Below are 16973 nucleotides of genomic sequence, written 5' to 3'. Positions count from 1 at the left end.
GACACAATACCTAGGTCTTTCCAGATCAGAAAAGCCTTGTCAATAACTGATGGGGTGAACAGAGGGTTAGAAATGTACTGGGGCTAAGACAGGTATTACCTGTAGCCTAAAGTGCCGCCTGAACTGATTCCAGATTCTAAGGCAGTTTTTCACTACAACACTACTAGAGTGTGCAGTTGGTGACCTAAGTCGGGGAGGCACAACAGGGACATCAGAGAGGAGGGACTACATGAGGCTTCCCCTCAACCTGCAGCCATGGTGGAGACTGGCTGTTGGTGTGGCACCAATGCAATAGTGTTCTAATGTTTGCAGCCCAATAGTAAAGCAAAAAAATTGGGTAGAGCCAGGCCTAACTGTTTAGGTTTTGTAGAATTTCTTTTTTGAGTCTAGGGGTGCTTTTGTTCCAAATAAATTGTGAGATTAAGCTATCAAGAGAATGGAAGAAGGGTTTAGGGAGGAAAATAGGTACGCACTGGAAAAGATACAAGAACTTGGGCAGTACATTCATTTTAATACAATTTATCCGACCAGCGAGAGACAGAGGCAAGAGTTACCACCGGTGGACGTCTTGGGATAGCCTGGCTAAAAGAGGGGAGAAGTTACATTTAAATAGTTCTGAATAGTTTTTTGTTACACAGATACCCAGATATTTAAAGTGCTCCAGAGACGTTCTGAATGGTAACTTTGAGAGGGGATAGGATGAGGCCGCCGCATTAACTGGCATAAGTTCGCTTTTATGCAGATTTAATTTATAACCTGAAATATGCCCAAAGTCTTTCAACACAGTTAGTACAAGGGGAATAGATTTGTCTGGACAAGAAAGAAAGACCAAGAGGTCATCGGCGTACAGGGATACCTTATGTTCTATGCCGCCTCTTGAGATGCCCTGCATCTGACTGGACCTGAGGGCTACTGCTAGAGGTTCAATGGCAATGGCGAACAGCAACGGAGAGAGTGGGCAGCCCTGGCGGGTACCACGTTTGAGGGAGAAATAGTCAGAAAAGTCATTATTTGTGCGGACACAAGCAAGAGGGGATGTATACAAAAGCCTAATCCATGATATAAATATATTGCCAAAGCCAAAACGTTTTAATGTGTAAAACAGGTAGGGCCACTCCACACGGTCAAATGCCTTTTCGGCATCCATTGAAATGACCAGCTCAGGTTTGTCAGAGGTTGTGGGTGAATACAGAATGTCGAACAGTCGTCTGATATTATGAAAGGAATGTCTGTTTTTTACAAACCCTGTTTGGTCTGCGGCGATGATATTTGGAAGGACACACTCTAGACGTCTAGCCAGCATTTTAGCCAGTATTTTGACATCTGCACAGAGCAGAGAGATGGGGCGATAATTACTACAGGACAGGGGGTCTTTATCCTTTTTCAATATAAGAGAGATCGTAGCCTGACGTAATGTGAGAGGAAGAGAGCCACTTTTCAGCGATTCATTAAACATGTTAAGTAGCAGTGGGGACAGTGTATCTGCAAATGTTTTAAAAAATTCGGCAGGGAAACCATCAGGGCCAGGGCATTTCCCATTCTGCATAAGCATTAAAGCACTCCTAAGTTCATTTATTGTAAATGGTGCGTCCAGGCTAGATGCCACGTCAGAGTTGATAGAAGGAATATCTAAGGAACTAAAAAAGTGTTCATATTGTGTTTCACTATTAAGGCACTCAGAGGAGTATAATGAAGCATAAAAGTCTTTGAACTGATTGTTAATGGATTGAGGGTTAATAGTTGTTCCAATATTTGTGTTAATCTGGTTGATGTGCATTGCTGAGGAGGACTGCCGAATTTGGTGAGCAAGCAATTTACTTGGTTTATCTCCAAACTATTATAATTATGACGTGTTTTTAAAAGGGACTCTGCCGTTTCATTGGAGGCCAGAATGTCATATTCTGCCTTCTTTGTGAGTAGTTCTTTGAAAACGTCAGCATCAGGTGTGTCTACACACTTTGACTGCAGCTCTGCTATATCGTTGGAGAGAGAGACTTTCTTTTCCCTAGCAATCTTTTTCTGATAGGCAGAGTAAGATATTATTTCACCTCTTAAGTAAGCTTTACATGACTCCCAGATAGCACCTGCAGATACATCTGGGTTGACATTAGTAGATATAAAAAGATCAATACGACTATTAATTGTGCTAATAAAGTTGGTGTCAGAGAGTAACAACGAATTAAAGCGCCAGGGAGAGCGGGAGAGAGATCTGCCTGGGAAGGAGACATCCATGACAACAGTTGCATGGTCTGAAATTACAATGGGATTGTAGGAATACGACGTGACAGAGGAGAGGAGCTTATTATCAATGAGAAAGAAATCTATTCGTGAGAACATGCCATGGACAGGAGAGAAGAATGAGAACCGCTTGGTGCTAGGGTTAAAAAAAAGCCGAATGCCTGAGATGGCGCATTGTTCCATGAATAGCTGGATAGCTTTAGACGACTTAGATGGAACACAAGGCTTATTAGATGAGCGATCAAGCGAGGGGTCAAGACAGCAGTTGAAGTCACCACCAAGGATAAGCTGGTGAGAGTTTAGATCAGGGAGAGAGAAAAAAAAAAAGTTCTCATTATCCCAATTTGGGCCATACACATTTGCCAACACCAGGTTATTGGCTCCAATTCTACCTGTAACAATTACAAAACGTCCATTAGGGTCTGAAATGACAGTGGACGCTGAGAAGGGAATAGATTTATGAATCAGAATTGCCGTCCCCCGTGCCTTGCTTGAAAATGAGGAGTGATAAAGTTGGCCCACCCAACCTCTATGAAGTTTAACATGATCTCATGGCAAGAGGTGAGTCTCTTTGTAAAAAGGCTATTTTAGTGTTAAGGGTTTTAAGATGGTTCATCACTTTGTTACGCTTGACAGGAGAGTTCAGGCCTTTAACATTCCAACTAGTAAATCGAACAGCACCACTTGGTGCAGACAAGGAGACTGTACTAGCCATCATATAATGTGATTGACTGCATGAGTGGAAATGTAGCTTCTATGAATGTCCCCGCCAAGTCCCGCCCACAACTAAGCGCCAGAGAGAGGGAATAAAGCACCTGACTGAGTCTAACATTGTGGATAGCAGTAGCATAAAAATAATAGAAAAATACACTAACAAAACGCACAATAAAAGAAAACTTACAAAACAGTGACAAAAACACACCCCTCTCCCACCACACAACCCACCCCCCTCCCACCCCAAACCCTGTTGCTGCTGCTGCAAGAAACAGCAGCAGCATGAAACTCACTGATTCATTGATCAGCATATTTTGATACTTCCACAAATCTATCGCGCTGATTCCACGACTTAATCAGTGAAAACATTGCATCTTAAAAACCTCATTAAAAAACATAAACTAGTGCAATAAGCAAGTGCAGATATTATATTGAACACGCTATTGAAAACCTGTCGAAAATATGACTAAACAGTGAAACAGGAACGTTTTACCGTCGGCTACCGCAGATAACATTTTGGAAGGTGTCTGCAAACAAACCCAAATTGCTAGCATCACGCTTAGCTGCAGCCAACGCTAACGCACATTTAACAACAAGCCAGAGAACATGAATAAACTGGAAAGAGCACATCTCGCCACACATTAAAGGCCATAACGATACCATTTAGTTTGCATAGGTTTGCTACGTGAATTCACTGGCTTACGATTTTTGGTTCAAGTCCTGGACAAACTTGTTAGCCTCCAGAACAGACCGGATCCATGTCTTCTCGCCACTCGGGAGGGTGATACGGAGCTTGGCTGGGTACAGGAGAGCCGGTTTGAACCCGCGTCTGTAAAGTTCCGCCATGGAGTTTTTGTACTCGGCTCATTGCTTCAGTACGTCGGGGCTGTAGTCTTCGTAGAGTCGAATCTTGTGCTCCTTGTAGAACAGGTCACCTCGTCTACGAGCCTCCCGGACGAGCAGGTCCTTAACTTGGAAGCGATGGAGGCGTATGATGACAGGTCGCGGCTTATCTCCTGTAGCAGGCTTGGGTGCGAGGCTTCGGTGGGCCCGATCGAGCTCAGGGGGTGAAGAGAGGACTTCAGTGCCAAAGACATCCACAAGTAGTTGGGAAAAGAACGTGGTTGGCCGTGGCCCCTCCAGTGACTCAGGTAGGCCAATAATCCTGATGTTTTGGCGCCTACTGCGTCCCTCCAGGTCGGCTAGCTTCGTTCTAAGCGACATGTTGTCTTGTTGGAGGGCTGCAGAGGCTTCCTCTAACTGCTGGAGACGATCGACCACCTCATTAGAGTTGTCTTCCAAAGAACTGATCCGCTGCCCATGGTCTGCAACAGTCGAGTGCAATCCGTCCAGTGTGGTTGTCAAAGCTTCAAAAGATGACTTAAAGTCTGCAGATAATGCTTTCCTGTGCTCTTCTAACAGAGAGCTAAGTTCTGCTAGCGTGACGCCAGCAGACGAAGAAGAGGCATCTTTATCTTGCTTGCCCTTAGTTTTAGATATAGTCGAGACGTAAAAAATAGTCGGTATAGTTACACTAGCCTTTTGCAAACTACAATTTTTAGAAAAAGAGAGGTTTTAAAGGTAAACTGAAAGTTAAGTCATGGGAGCCAGTTGCCTATGCGTCTACTCCGCACACCTCATACCGGAACGTCAACATCATCTTTGACATGGGAGATAGACTAATTGACATCAACCTCCTGGCTGAAGATTATTCGCAGGAGCACATTGCAGCTCTTCTGGCCCTACATGCCTTCACTGGTGCTGACTGCACGTCAGCATTCAAAGGCAAAGGAAAGGTGCGACCAATGAAGATACTGAAACAAACATCAAAATTCATTCAAGTTTTTGCAGAAGTAGGAAACTCATGGGATCACCTGCCGCCTGTATGGATTTAGTTGCAGAGTGAAAAGCGTTGATGAAGCAAGAGAAATTAAAATAAAGAAGATGTGTGGGTCAAACCTTCAGATTCGTCAGGGTCTCTCAATTGACCTATCAACTTTCCCACCATGCAAGAGGGTCCTCAAACAGCACATCAAACATACGAACTTTCAAGTGTGCATCTGGAAGAGGGCCCATGAGCATTACCCAGAGATCCCAAGTCCACTTGACCATGGGTTTCACATAAACACAGATACTGGGAAGCTTGAACCACTATGGTTTGAGGGTGATGTAATCCCAAAAGCTCTAATTGATGTCTTGGCAGAGGAGGACACGGATGAACATGACATGACTGATGAAATCCATACAAATGTGGATGAAGATGAGGAAGAGGATGATGATGATGATTATTAAATGATGATTGAAAGTTCTTATTCACATTCTACACTACTGCTGTACAATACAAACCCTTCCTTACATACATTTCTCATTTGATACATTCCTTTTGTGTGATAGTACCATGTGTTGCATCCTGTTCACAGTCCACCAATAGGTGGTAACATTAGTTATTTTTGATGCTATTCACTTCATACTTTCATTCATAGCCATTTTCAAGTCAAGGTCAAACACTTTAAAAATATGGTTTATGTGAAATTGATGTTCATAATCCCATATGAAATGGTAATGCCTGAAAGTGTCTGAATGCCGGCCAGGAGGCTAGTATTTTCGGATAGGCTACAGTGAATAGCTTTGGACATAGCAGCTAGCAGCTGTCACCTTGGACTTAAATTGAAGCTCATGAACTTGGGTAGTTTTCTATTTACATTTGAGGGACTAATGCATATCATAACAGAGTTGAAAATGATCAAATTGGAAGACAATTTGTCAGGCGGACAAGCATTTTTTGGGCTTTTTGGGTATGTTAAAGATGATATCAAAGTCAAAGTCAAAGTCAAAGTCAGCTTTATTGTCAATTTCTTCACATGTTCCAGACATACAAAGAGATCGAAATTACGTTTCTCACTATCCCACGGTGAAGACAAGACATATTTTACCAATTTAAGTCCACAGACAAACATAACATTCAAGTAAACAAAAAAGTAAGTAAATAAGTAAATAAGAGGGCACATATAATAATGAAAAAAATAAGAGCAGCAAAATTTGGTTGAAATTGTGCATAGACAGTCAATAAAATACTAGTGCAAAGTCAGGCCAATAAAAGGCTTGGGTAGTTCTGTTTGACCTAAGTAAGAAAGAAAGTGGCATAGTGGTGCAAGTTATGTAAGAGCAGCAGAAGTGTTGTGTTTTCAGGACAACAACAACAAGTTGTAAAGTGTACAAGTGTGCAGGTGTGCAAGTGGAGTAGTGCAGGCGGCCATTGTGGGTCCAATGTCCAGGATGTTATGTAGCTGAGGGTGGAGGGGGAGAGGAGGGAGAGAGTTCAGCATCCTTACAGCTTGGTGTATGAAGCTGTTGGTGAGTCTGGTAGTGCGGGAGCGCAGGCTTCTGTACCTCTTCCCAGAGGGCAGTAGATCAAACAGATTGTGAGCGGGTGACTTGCATCACTCACAATTTTGGTCGCCTTGGGGTGAGGTGGGTGGTGTAAGTGTCCTTCAGGGAGGGGAGTGAAGCACCAATAATCCTTCCAGCTGTGTTCACTATGCGCTGCAGGGCTTTCCTGTTGTATTCAGTGCAGCTTCCGCCCCACACAGCGATACAGCTGGAGAGGATGCTCTCAATGGTGCCTCGGTAGAATGTGGTCATGATGGCTGGTGGAGCACTTGCTCGCCTGAGTTTCATAGGAAGTACAGGCGGCTGAGCTCTCTTCGCCAGTGATGCAGTGTTGGTGGTCCAGGAGAGGTCTTCACTGATGTGCACCCCCAGGAATTTGGTGCTGCTCGCTCTCTCCACCACAGCACCGTCGATGGTCAGTGGCAGGTGTTGGGTGTGACCTCTCCGGAAGTCAACAACAATCTCTTTGGTCTTGCTGACGCTCAGCAGGAGGTTGTTGTCCCTGCACCACGCGGGTCAGATGGTCGACCTCAGCCTGTATTGAGTCTCGTCGCCTTTGGTGATGAGACCCACCAGAGATTGTGTCGTCAGCAAATTTCACTATGTGATTGTTGCTGTAGGTTGCAGTGCAGTCATGCGTCAGCAGGGTGAAGAGCAGCGGACTGAGCACGCAGCCTTGGGGGGCCCCTGTGCTCAATGTGATGCTGCTTGAGGTATTGTTGCCAACTCGTACTACTTGGGGCCTCTGACAGAGGAAGTCCAGTAGCCAGTTGCAGAGGTAGGTACTGAGTCCCAGTTTGTCAAGTTTGCAGATGAGTTGTTGTGGTATTATGGTGTTGAATGCAGAACTGAAGTCTATAAACAGCAATCTCACATATGAGTCTCTTTTTTCCAGGTGGGTGAGGGCTGGGTGGAGGGCAGAGCAGATTGCATCCTCTGTAGACCGCTTGGCTCGGTATGCAAACTGGAAGGGGTCCAGGGTGGGGGGGAGAATGGATTTGATATGTGACATGACAAGCCGCTCAAAGCACTTCATGATGATGGGTGTCAGTGCCACAGGGCGGTAGTCATTGAAGCAGGATGGAGCAGTTTTCTTCGGCACAGGTATGATGGTGGCAGCTTTGAAACATGATGGGACGATGGCTTGCTTCAGGGAAGTGTTAAAGATGTCTGTGAAGACATCCTTAAGCTCCCCTGCGCAGTCCTTCAGCGCACAACCTGGGATGTTGTCTGGACCTGTTGCCTTACGGGTGTTGATAGCAGCAAGTGTCCTCTTCACGCTGTCGGCAGAGAGGCACAGGGGCTGCTCATGTAGAGGGGGATGGGTCTTCTGTGGGCAGGTGCTGTTTTGTGCTTCGAAGCGAGCAAAGAAGCGGTTCAGGTTGTTGAGCAGAGGGATGTTCCTCTCACAGCTCTGTGGCGTGGGCTTGTAGTCCGTGAGGGCCTGAATGCCCTGCCATAGGCTTTGTGCGTTCCTGCTGTCTTTGAAGTGGGTGGTTATCTTGTGAGTGTATTCCTTTTTTGCTTCCTTGATGCCACGGGACAGGTTGGCTCTCGCTGTTCTCATGCCAGCTTCATCCCCAGCTCTGTAGGCTTTGTCTCTGGCCCTCAGCAGCCTGAGGACATCCCCTGTCAGCCATGGCTTCCAGTTAGCCCGAGTGATGATGTCTTTTGTGTGGGTCACATCATCGATGCACTTGGTGATGTAAGAGGTTACAGTGTCTGTATACTCCTCTATGTCTGTCCGGTTGTTGTGAGTGGCTGCCTGCTTAAACATTTCCCAGTCTGTTGTGTCAAAGCAGTCTTGGAGAGCATCGGAGGCTCCCTCAGGCCACACTTTTACCTGCTTACGAACCGGTTTGTTCGCTTTTACCCTTTGTCTGTATGCGGGCATTAGCATAACAGTGATATGGTCTGAAAGTCCAATGTGGGGGAGGGGGGTGGCTTTGTATGCTCCTTTGTGTGTAGTGTAGACCAGGTCCAGGATGTTATCTCCTCTTGTTGGAAAATCAACATGCTGGTGTAGCTTTGGAAGTACAGTTTTAAGATCAGCATGGTTAAAATCTCCAGTGAAGATGGTGAAACCGTCTGGGTGTGCCGTCTGTTGTTCACTGACAGCCTGGTACAGTTCACTAAGAGCCGCGTTCTTATCGCTGTTGTTGTTGGTAGGGGGATGTATACTGCGACTAGCAGAATCGCAGTAATTTCCCTTGGCAGGTAAAAAAGGACGGCACTTTATGATCATAAACTCTGCCAGTGGTGAGCAGTGTTTGCATACTACTACAGTGTCCCGGCACCATTCGTCACGGATGTAAACACAGATTCCTCCTCCTCGTGATTTACCTCCCTTTACAATGGTCCTGTCTGCTCGATAGCATGCTAGCTGCTCCAGTTGTACAGCAGAGTCCGGAATGTTGTCATTTAACCTCAGTGAAGTCTCAGTGAAGACGAGCACACAGCAGTTACTTACTGTCCGGTTCGTTGATCTCAGCAGTCGTATGTGATCCATTTTGTTGTCCAGTGATCGTACATTTGCCAGGAGAATGGATGGTATGGCTGGGCGAAGTTGGGCTGGCCGCTAGCCTGGCCCGGACGCCTCGCGCTTGCCCCTCTTCTGCTTCCTCGCACACCGCTTCCGGCGCTTTCTTTCGGGGAGGAGTAGCAGGCGAAGTCCGGTGTTGTTGCAGGCCGGAGTAGTCCGAGTTCCTTTAGCGTCTCTGTTGCAAAGTCCAGAACGCTGCCAAACTTGCTTTTGCAGATGTCAATTAAAACTGCCTGCTGTACTTGTAGTAATGCAGTAGTAAGACGAGACAAACACGTAAAACTTTCGGACAAACACTTTTTAAACGAACAAAACACCGTACGGTTGGGACAGAGAGAGGTCGCTGCGTGTGTACGCGCCGCCATCTTGGATCAAGATCTATAGATCAAGATCTTGGATCAAGATCTATATAAGATATTTGACAGAAGAAAAGCACCAAGCCCTGACACATTTTTCAGGTTGGTTCCCCTATGTGACAGGGTGATCCATGTAAATTTACAGGGTTCTAGGACCATTTTTGCAGTTGCAGTACCTTAATATTTACAGCTATATAATTTCGCCTGCAGATTTTCCTTAAATGATGGTTTTTTGGGCCCTGAGACCAAACGGGGCCGAGTTGGGAGTTGTCCCTATCAACTCGTTATGGCCCAGGGTATAGGCTAACAGGAAATCATAGTGAAAAAAACATAGCAAAAAACATCCTGAGGGATATACGTGGCTCCCGGCCTATTACAGATTCCAGCTCGTTCCTTCCCTTTCCTTGCCTTAGTGCTTTTTCTTAGCGTGTTTAATACTTTTTCCCTGTGTCATTCCACTTCATTACATATGACTCTACCTATGGACTTGTTTGGATTTTTTACGTGTGGATTACCTGAGTTAATACTAATGTCTGGTGAAAATGTTGTGCCCCCCGTATTCGACTTTTCAAGGGCCCTCTCCTCCATTGGGGTCCTAGTACTTCCCACTTTCCCTCCCAGTCCGATGCCCTTGAATTTGCTGAACCTTCAGCTCGTTTCCAAATATTAAAAAAACTCTCTGCAACTCAACATTGGCCTGCCTTCCTCAGCTGCCTGTGAGCCGCTTTTCAGTTGTGCTGGATTACAGTTCACTGCAAAGCGACCAAGGATGAGTGCAACTAACTTTGAAAATCAACTACTGCTCAAACTTAAAGGAGAACTCCGGTGATTTTTCACATAGATCTCCATTTCTCAATGTCACCGAATACTGTCAGTACGAACAAAAACGGAAATAATCAGTTTTACCAAGCTCGAGTTGCTGCAGCTACAGCGCTACACGCTGGGATCATTAACATGGCTGCCTTAGCTGCTGGCTGCACATATAGATATATATATAATAAAGGCTAGATGTCTCATTCGCGCTGCTGGCCAATGGAGGTCGACGTTCTAACTCATAACATTGTGTTTCAATGGTGCACTGTAATGACAGATAGTGACCTGAAGGTGTCATTGTTATAGCCTGGGGGCATTGTTCTGCCTTTAGTAGAAGAAGAGATATACCTTACATCAGGTACCACAGAGCCCACCAGAAAGCTTGCCTGTGACAAGATGGCCGTCGGAGACTACGCCATAAGACATCTAGGGCTCTATCTTGCACTCCAGCGCAATTGACTTTGCACAAGTCGCTTTGTGGGCGGATCTTGGGCGCTGTTGCTATTTTACCAGCGGGATAATGACTGTTGCGCCCGACGCAAATCTAAAATGGGGTGGTCTGTAGTAGCTACATTACTCATGGGTGTGGTTTGGGCGTAACGTGCAATAAGCCAATCAGAGTGTCATCTCACATTCCCTTTAACAAAAGGCACGCTTGTTCCATAGCGGATTGCTATTATGATGGCGGATTTGCCAGGCGCAGCGAGGAACAGTTCACAGCGCTATAGTCAGTCAACAGTCGGGAACAGTTTGCTATTGATTTTTCCTCTTGACAAAATGTAATACAGAAATGTCACTTCCCGATGTTTTGGGATCACTCTCACTGAATCACGAGGTTATGAATACATGGTGATATTTTTGCAATGTAATCTAACATTACCTCACTATAGACAATGCAGATCTTCTGTCAGATAAGCTCTCCTCTCCCGTGCTGCTGCTGGGGCATTTGGGTTAGATGGCATCGGCATGCAGTTCAACATCACGTCCCATTAACTCATTGAATGCCAAGCTGTTTTCAGAAGCTTTGTCCTAGAATGCCAGCAATCTAGACCATTGTTGATGATTTTTGTACAGCCACAGCATATTCTGTGTTATAGCTATGAACACATACAATGGCTCGTTTGAAAGGTGAGACTTTAAGCTCTCAGTGGGTTCAAACCGTGTATTTCTACACGCCTCTGTTCCTGAGAAATCCCAAGCTAAACAGTGGCTAGTTTTCATTAAAATCCCTGTTTTTTTTTCTAGAAATGGAGATATAGCGTCTTTTATGAAATATGTGCTGTTTGAGCCTGCCACTCTTCTGACACTTACATTTCTGGGTCAAAGGACTTGTGTAAGATAAATATAGTTTTTCTGTTCACAAAACCACCATGGGGGTTGATGATCGAGTCGGACTCCATAATTCCTCCTCCTCTTGGTCGGTAACGTGTGTGTCACTATCACCGACATATTCGGCACTCTGGCAAGGGCGTGCCTTCTTGCAAGCGCGACTCGGCCTACCACCCACTCCGCTAGGCCCGGCTCGTGGTGGAGATGGAACTCCCTCCTCAGCACGGTGTTCAGCAGGGTTGGGTATCGTTTGGGTTTTATCCGATACCGGTGCTAAATCGATACTTTTAAAACGGTGCCGGTGCCGAAACGGTGCTTGAACCGGTACTTTGTTTTTAAAATGTTTTAAATTAAAATGGTCTAAAGCATGAATTGCTTTTTTTTATTGATAAGACACATTTGAACATGAAATTGATCTGTTGTATTCAATTTACTATCAATATTTCATTGCTCCTATGAATAATACATTTAAATGTTAAAACCGCTTGCCATGCATGCACACACAATAGTAGGCTAAGCTCTGCTTTCAAGTTTACCCAGTGTAGGCGGTTTGCCATACGTATGTTAAAACCGCTTGCCATAAAACTGCCAGGTCATGGACAATGTCAATGTCAAGCTAATCTAACAGGGACTCTACTTACCAGATAATTCAGTGTGTTCCCAAATGCTTCAAGAAATGTCATGTCTTAACCCATAACAAGCAATAGTTTTGAACATGCTAGGCTGCATGTCGGTGTTGAAGTGTTTAGATTCCCAGCGCTAGCCTAGTAGGCATTTTAACAGCAACTAAGGCTAAGCGCTAACACTAGTCAGCTGAGTTTAATTAGCGATAACGTACAGAGATGGATTCGTAGCCTCTTAGACAGCTCAGTGACATCAGGTATGTAACCTTTATGTTTTTGCTAGCTAACTTTTAACATGATCTTCATATTCATTGTGATGCTATATGGGCCTCATGCTGTGTAGATCCGAAGTTGAAACGGTAGGCCTAGCTGTGACGTGCAGTCACCTGACATCACCATCAATAAAGAGGATATTTCAGAGCTATTGACGTGGACAGCTCCCCTTAAGAGCGTCTTAAGAGCTGTGCGCACATTCACGATGTCGAGCATGTTCTGGAAACAGTCGGAAAAACCAAACGAACGATCGTAAGATGAATCGTAGAAAACCCTCGTAAGTGCGTGTCTCCATCGTTATTGGGAAACGGGGCCCAGGGCTGGTTTTAGCCTAGGCTACTACATTTGGGTGGGCTGGTAGTTTTGGGTGGGCAACATAGCAAAGCGGTCAAATTGGATCAAAATTGACATAACAAAACACAAAAAAAACCGTGCTTCCTAGGTCGAGTTGCTGCAGCCAGTATTTCTGATTTAAAATAATTATTTCAAATACAAAATAGTATTTTGTCATTTATATTTTATTTTTGTTGAAGAAAATGGCTTTGTATTTTGTGTCAAAATACTTTAAAGGTGTATATTTTTGTAGTTTAAAAATACTGCCAAATATTTTTGGTAAAACTAATATCAGAGGTGAACGAAGTAGCCCGCAATTCCTTTACTTAAGTGAAAGTACAGATACACCTTGTCAAATATTACTCCAATACAAGTGAAAGATGAAGGTGAAAAAAAATGTTAATTCAGTTGAAGTAGAGAACTACTTGCTTTTTAAGCATAAGTATTCAAAAATCAAAAGTACAACCATTTTTCCTTTTTAATGTAATATTATAGCCTAGAAATCTAGACGCGCCCCTAGCGGCAGCAAATTACATTTGCTGCCAGGGCTAGTCTAGCAACTCTCCGTTGGCTTGTGAGCTCCAGAAATCGAAACTTAATCAGGTCATTGAAATCGTGTATAGAGTCGTTTGGTGGGCTTAACATAATGGTTGATGGCAGAGTTGCAACGGTTTGGCTTGAATTCCCTGCTACTTGAAACAGCTTAGAATGGCTTACAATGCAGTGCAGCCAGCAACATATTTAATATGTTACATGTAATGTAATTGGAGGAGAATGCACTGTAGCAGAGACTTTCTAATGTGGAGACACAGCACTCAAAAAATACTCCATAGAAATGCATGGGGCTAATATGGCCATTGTCTACACATATCCCACCCCTTCCTCGGCAAAACGTTGACATGTGAATACATTGAGCCAATCATATGGTGTGTTGTGAAGACATCGTGCCAATCATCTGTTGTGATCTCGCCGCTGAAGCAAGATTGGGGTCGTGAAGCCTTGCGCACGCGCATTTCTGCCGAAATGGATGCCCTACGAGTGCCCAAAAAGCGTTGCAATATGGCCGCCGAGTGGAGGGACTTGCCTAAAAGGACTTTGACTGTAGTTCTTGAATTGTCAAGGACCAGTTGGGCCAGTTTCATGTCTCTGTTGCTGAGATAGCTTTGATCGTCAAAAGGTCAGAATTGCTAAGAATCTTGTAGGGGCTGTTTTGGGCAGGTAAAATATCTCTGTTGCTGAGATAGTTTCGATTGTCAAAAGGTCAGAATTGCTAAGAATCTTGTAGGGGCTGTTTTTAAAGAGTAGAGATTGTCTGTGCTGTCTGATAGACCTTTGTATGAAAATGTGTTCTATAGATATAACCTATTGAACTTCCATTTGCTATTTATGGCCTGTAGGCCTCATTGACCTGAGCTCATGCAAGTCAGAAAGAGGAAGATTCTATTGGGGAAAGGTTCCAGTGGGGGCTGGCATAGAAGCAAAGAGGGGGAGTGAAGGTGTTTTAATGTACAGAAGCACACATACAGTCCATCTAATCAATAAGTATGTGTCTGGATTCAATTTTATACACTGACCATTTTCTCACCCATTCATTTCTATTGGCCGGTCATATTTGAGACCGGGAATACACATGGGTGTTAAATAAAACACTCAAATTGTCATGAAAATTATCAAAAATTCTTTTGTGTGTTCAGATGCCTTGTGTTAAGTCATGGCGCCTCATGGTAGTCAGAATAAGGTAACAATATTTTTGAGAGAAAAGAATTGTCAATCGGTCACATTTGACCGCAAACACAACAGGAGAGGTTTGATAACTGCAGTCTTAAGTGCTGCTGGGGAAATGCCTGAGATGTGAATGGTTCACAATTTGCAAAAGCTGAAATGCCAAACAGCTGAAAACACTTTTAAAGAAGTTTGTAGGCAGAGCGTCAAGACAGCAGGTACTGTAGATGAACTAAGTTGCAGCACAGTTTTTTCAAGGGTTTGGCCATCATAGCAGTAAATTCAGATAAGGAGGCTACATTTTGTCTAGGCCTGTGGTGAACTCTAATATTTTCAATTTTGTGATGAAAAAAAGAACTAGTGTCATTAAACATTTTTGTTGACTTGAAATCTTGAGGTAGCTCTGTTGGGGAATTTATTAACTTATCAACAATGGCAAAAAGAGCACGGGAGTTATTAATGTGTTAATAATATTACAATTAATGAAGAATGCCTGGCCCTACGTAACTCAGAGTTATAAATGTGGAGTCTCTTTTTGAAGATGTCATAGAACACCACCTTCTCAGTGATTTTGGCCAATCCTTGACCAGGTGTCTGCCCCATATGCAAATGGAAGACACCTCTTTAGCTAATCAGCGTTTACCCAATTATTCATACTGGTGGATAAGTTTACCGTATTGTCCATAAAAATAATGTGCACCATTTATTTGGTACCAGACGAGTCTATTAGATTACATACAGCAGGCCTATTTCCTGTCTTGGCTCATGCATGACATCATGCATCATGGTGCCTGCCTGGCCATACATTTGTCTCCAGAAATTCACCACACTACCATGACCGCTTTTGATGTGTTCATGATAAGTGATAATGGATGACACTGTGTTCTTTAATCAAAAGTTTGTTTTTCTGTCATGTTGTTAAACTTTAGTCGATTCAAGTAGCCTAACATGTGAGTAAGTAAACATAGCCTATTTGATGACCACATCAAACATGACATAGGCTTAAAAGTAGAGGTAGCACAGGAATGTGAAGGATATAAAAAGAGGGAATTCTTGTTTTATTTCATACAGTCTGGTATTATTCCAGAAATGTGATTTACTTTTGAAGTTGAAAATGTTTAGTTGAACTGTAAACTTCATAGTAAACCTTATAAGTATGAAGACCTCAGTCTGACTTTAAACGAATTGCAGTCAATCATCATCTTACTTATTAACTGTAAACTTTAAAGTCCGCATCAGATGTGCGACCAAGTTCATAGTAATGGGAGAGTTCATAGTCAAGTTATGATATATTCATGGTCGAACTGTAAAGGCAATGGTAGAACTATAACAAATTTAAGTTGAACTGTAAATTTTACTGTGAAATTTTACAGTTCATTTTTTCCTGGGCTCTCCGACTGGGAGTTTTTGTATTGTTGGAGAAGCAGAGCATATCTGCAAGCTGTCGGTCGGTGTGTGAAGTTTGCCTTGTGCTAAAGCAGTTCCTGCGCAACTTCATTCGTTTTCCTGGACACAAACCCACGAGGATCATTAAAATGTAGTTTCACCAACTGGCCTGCATTGTTGCCATACGATTTTTGAGAAAGTAGTAAGTCAATAGAGTTTGCGGGAGTCCATGGGCGTCACTCCGAGGAAGTTTCTAAAATGCTGTTAAGTAAAGACACAATTTCTGCGCACTTTCAGTCACAGAATAGGACCTACACTATGCCTAAAACACGCATGCATGATCCGCTGTTTGACTCCTAAACGCTCTCCCGTTATCCAGACATGAAAACAGTTTAACTCACACGGTTAATTGACATGGCCATATGTTAACCCACAAACTAAACGAAAAACACATTGCTTTGTTGTTATAAACAGATATTGCGTTGTGTGTGGACATCACGTCGTTAAAAAAAACGAGATATAGCCTAGCCAACCAGATTGCCAGCTAAAAGTGCATAGCCAACAGTAGGCTAAGTGGAGGCAGTGGTTCTCAAACTTTGCCATATTGCCAAAAGGTGTGTAGCCTATGGTGTCATATTTTGTAAAGGTCTGCCAGGGATATTCTTACTTTCACGAATCGTGTGCCTTCTCACAAAAGCATAGTCACTGGTTTCAACTAGCTAGCTAGGTGTAGCTTTTTTTCTTCACCAACCTGTGAGCAGCCTATGAAGCAGTCATGTCGTCAGTGGCACTCTCAGGTCCTTCTCATCTGCTGATAGAGCAACATGAGTCTTCCACTGCTTTAGCCTTGCTCCTCATTGCCTTAATCCTTTCCTTTTCAGAATATTCTTTCTATCCATAATCATATGTCTTTCTTCAGTGAATTAGCAAGACACCATCACGCAAACAATCATAAAAGACCTGTGTGCGTGCTCACTCCCCTGCACTGTCTGTGCGTGTTGTAGGATAGATTTGCGTGAGTTCTTTCTATCTGCTTTACTTTTGCGAGTTGCCACCCTAATCATCACATCAATATGTTATCAACGTTCTATAGACCCTTTCAACAATAAAAACAAAAACAATGCTTGAACGTTCTATTTGGGCCCCAATCTACTTCCTCTGCATTAAGATAACATATGGAATGTTAAAAAGGAAGCCTTGTGAGGCCAACTATGATGCTGATAATGGAACTCTCTTAAAAGGGTCCATAGAGAG

General features: G+C 43.7%; 1 long non-coding RNA gene across 1 annotated transcript in view; it reads right to left on the bottom strand.

The window, feature by feature from the left end:
- LOC125292565 overlaps positions 1-16759 on the bottom strand; it is an 18226-nt gene extending 1467 nt beyond the window's left edge. The window contains exon 1 of the long non-coding RNA XR_007193224.1: positions 16471-16759. This is a non-coding gene — a long non-coding RNA (uncharacterized LOC125292565). The remainder of the gene's footprint in view (positions 1-16470) is intronic.
- Between the last annotated feature and the right edge of the window lie 214 nt (positions 16760-16973).

Source organism: Alosa alosa, chromosome 3 (genome assembly GCF_017589495.1).
Source record: "Alosa alosa isolate M-15738 ecotype Scorff River chromosome 3, AALO_Geno_1.1, whole genome shotgun sequence".
Lineage (NCBI taxonomy): Eukaryota > Metazoa > Chordata > Actinopteri > Clupeiformes > Clupeidae > Alosa > Alosa alosa.
Note: the sequence above shows the minus strand (reverse complement) of the source record. Positions and strands in the feature narration are given on the sequence as shown.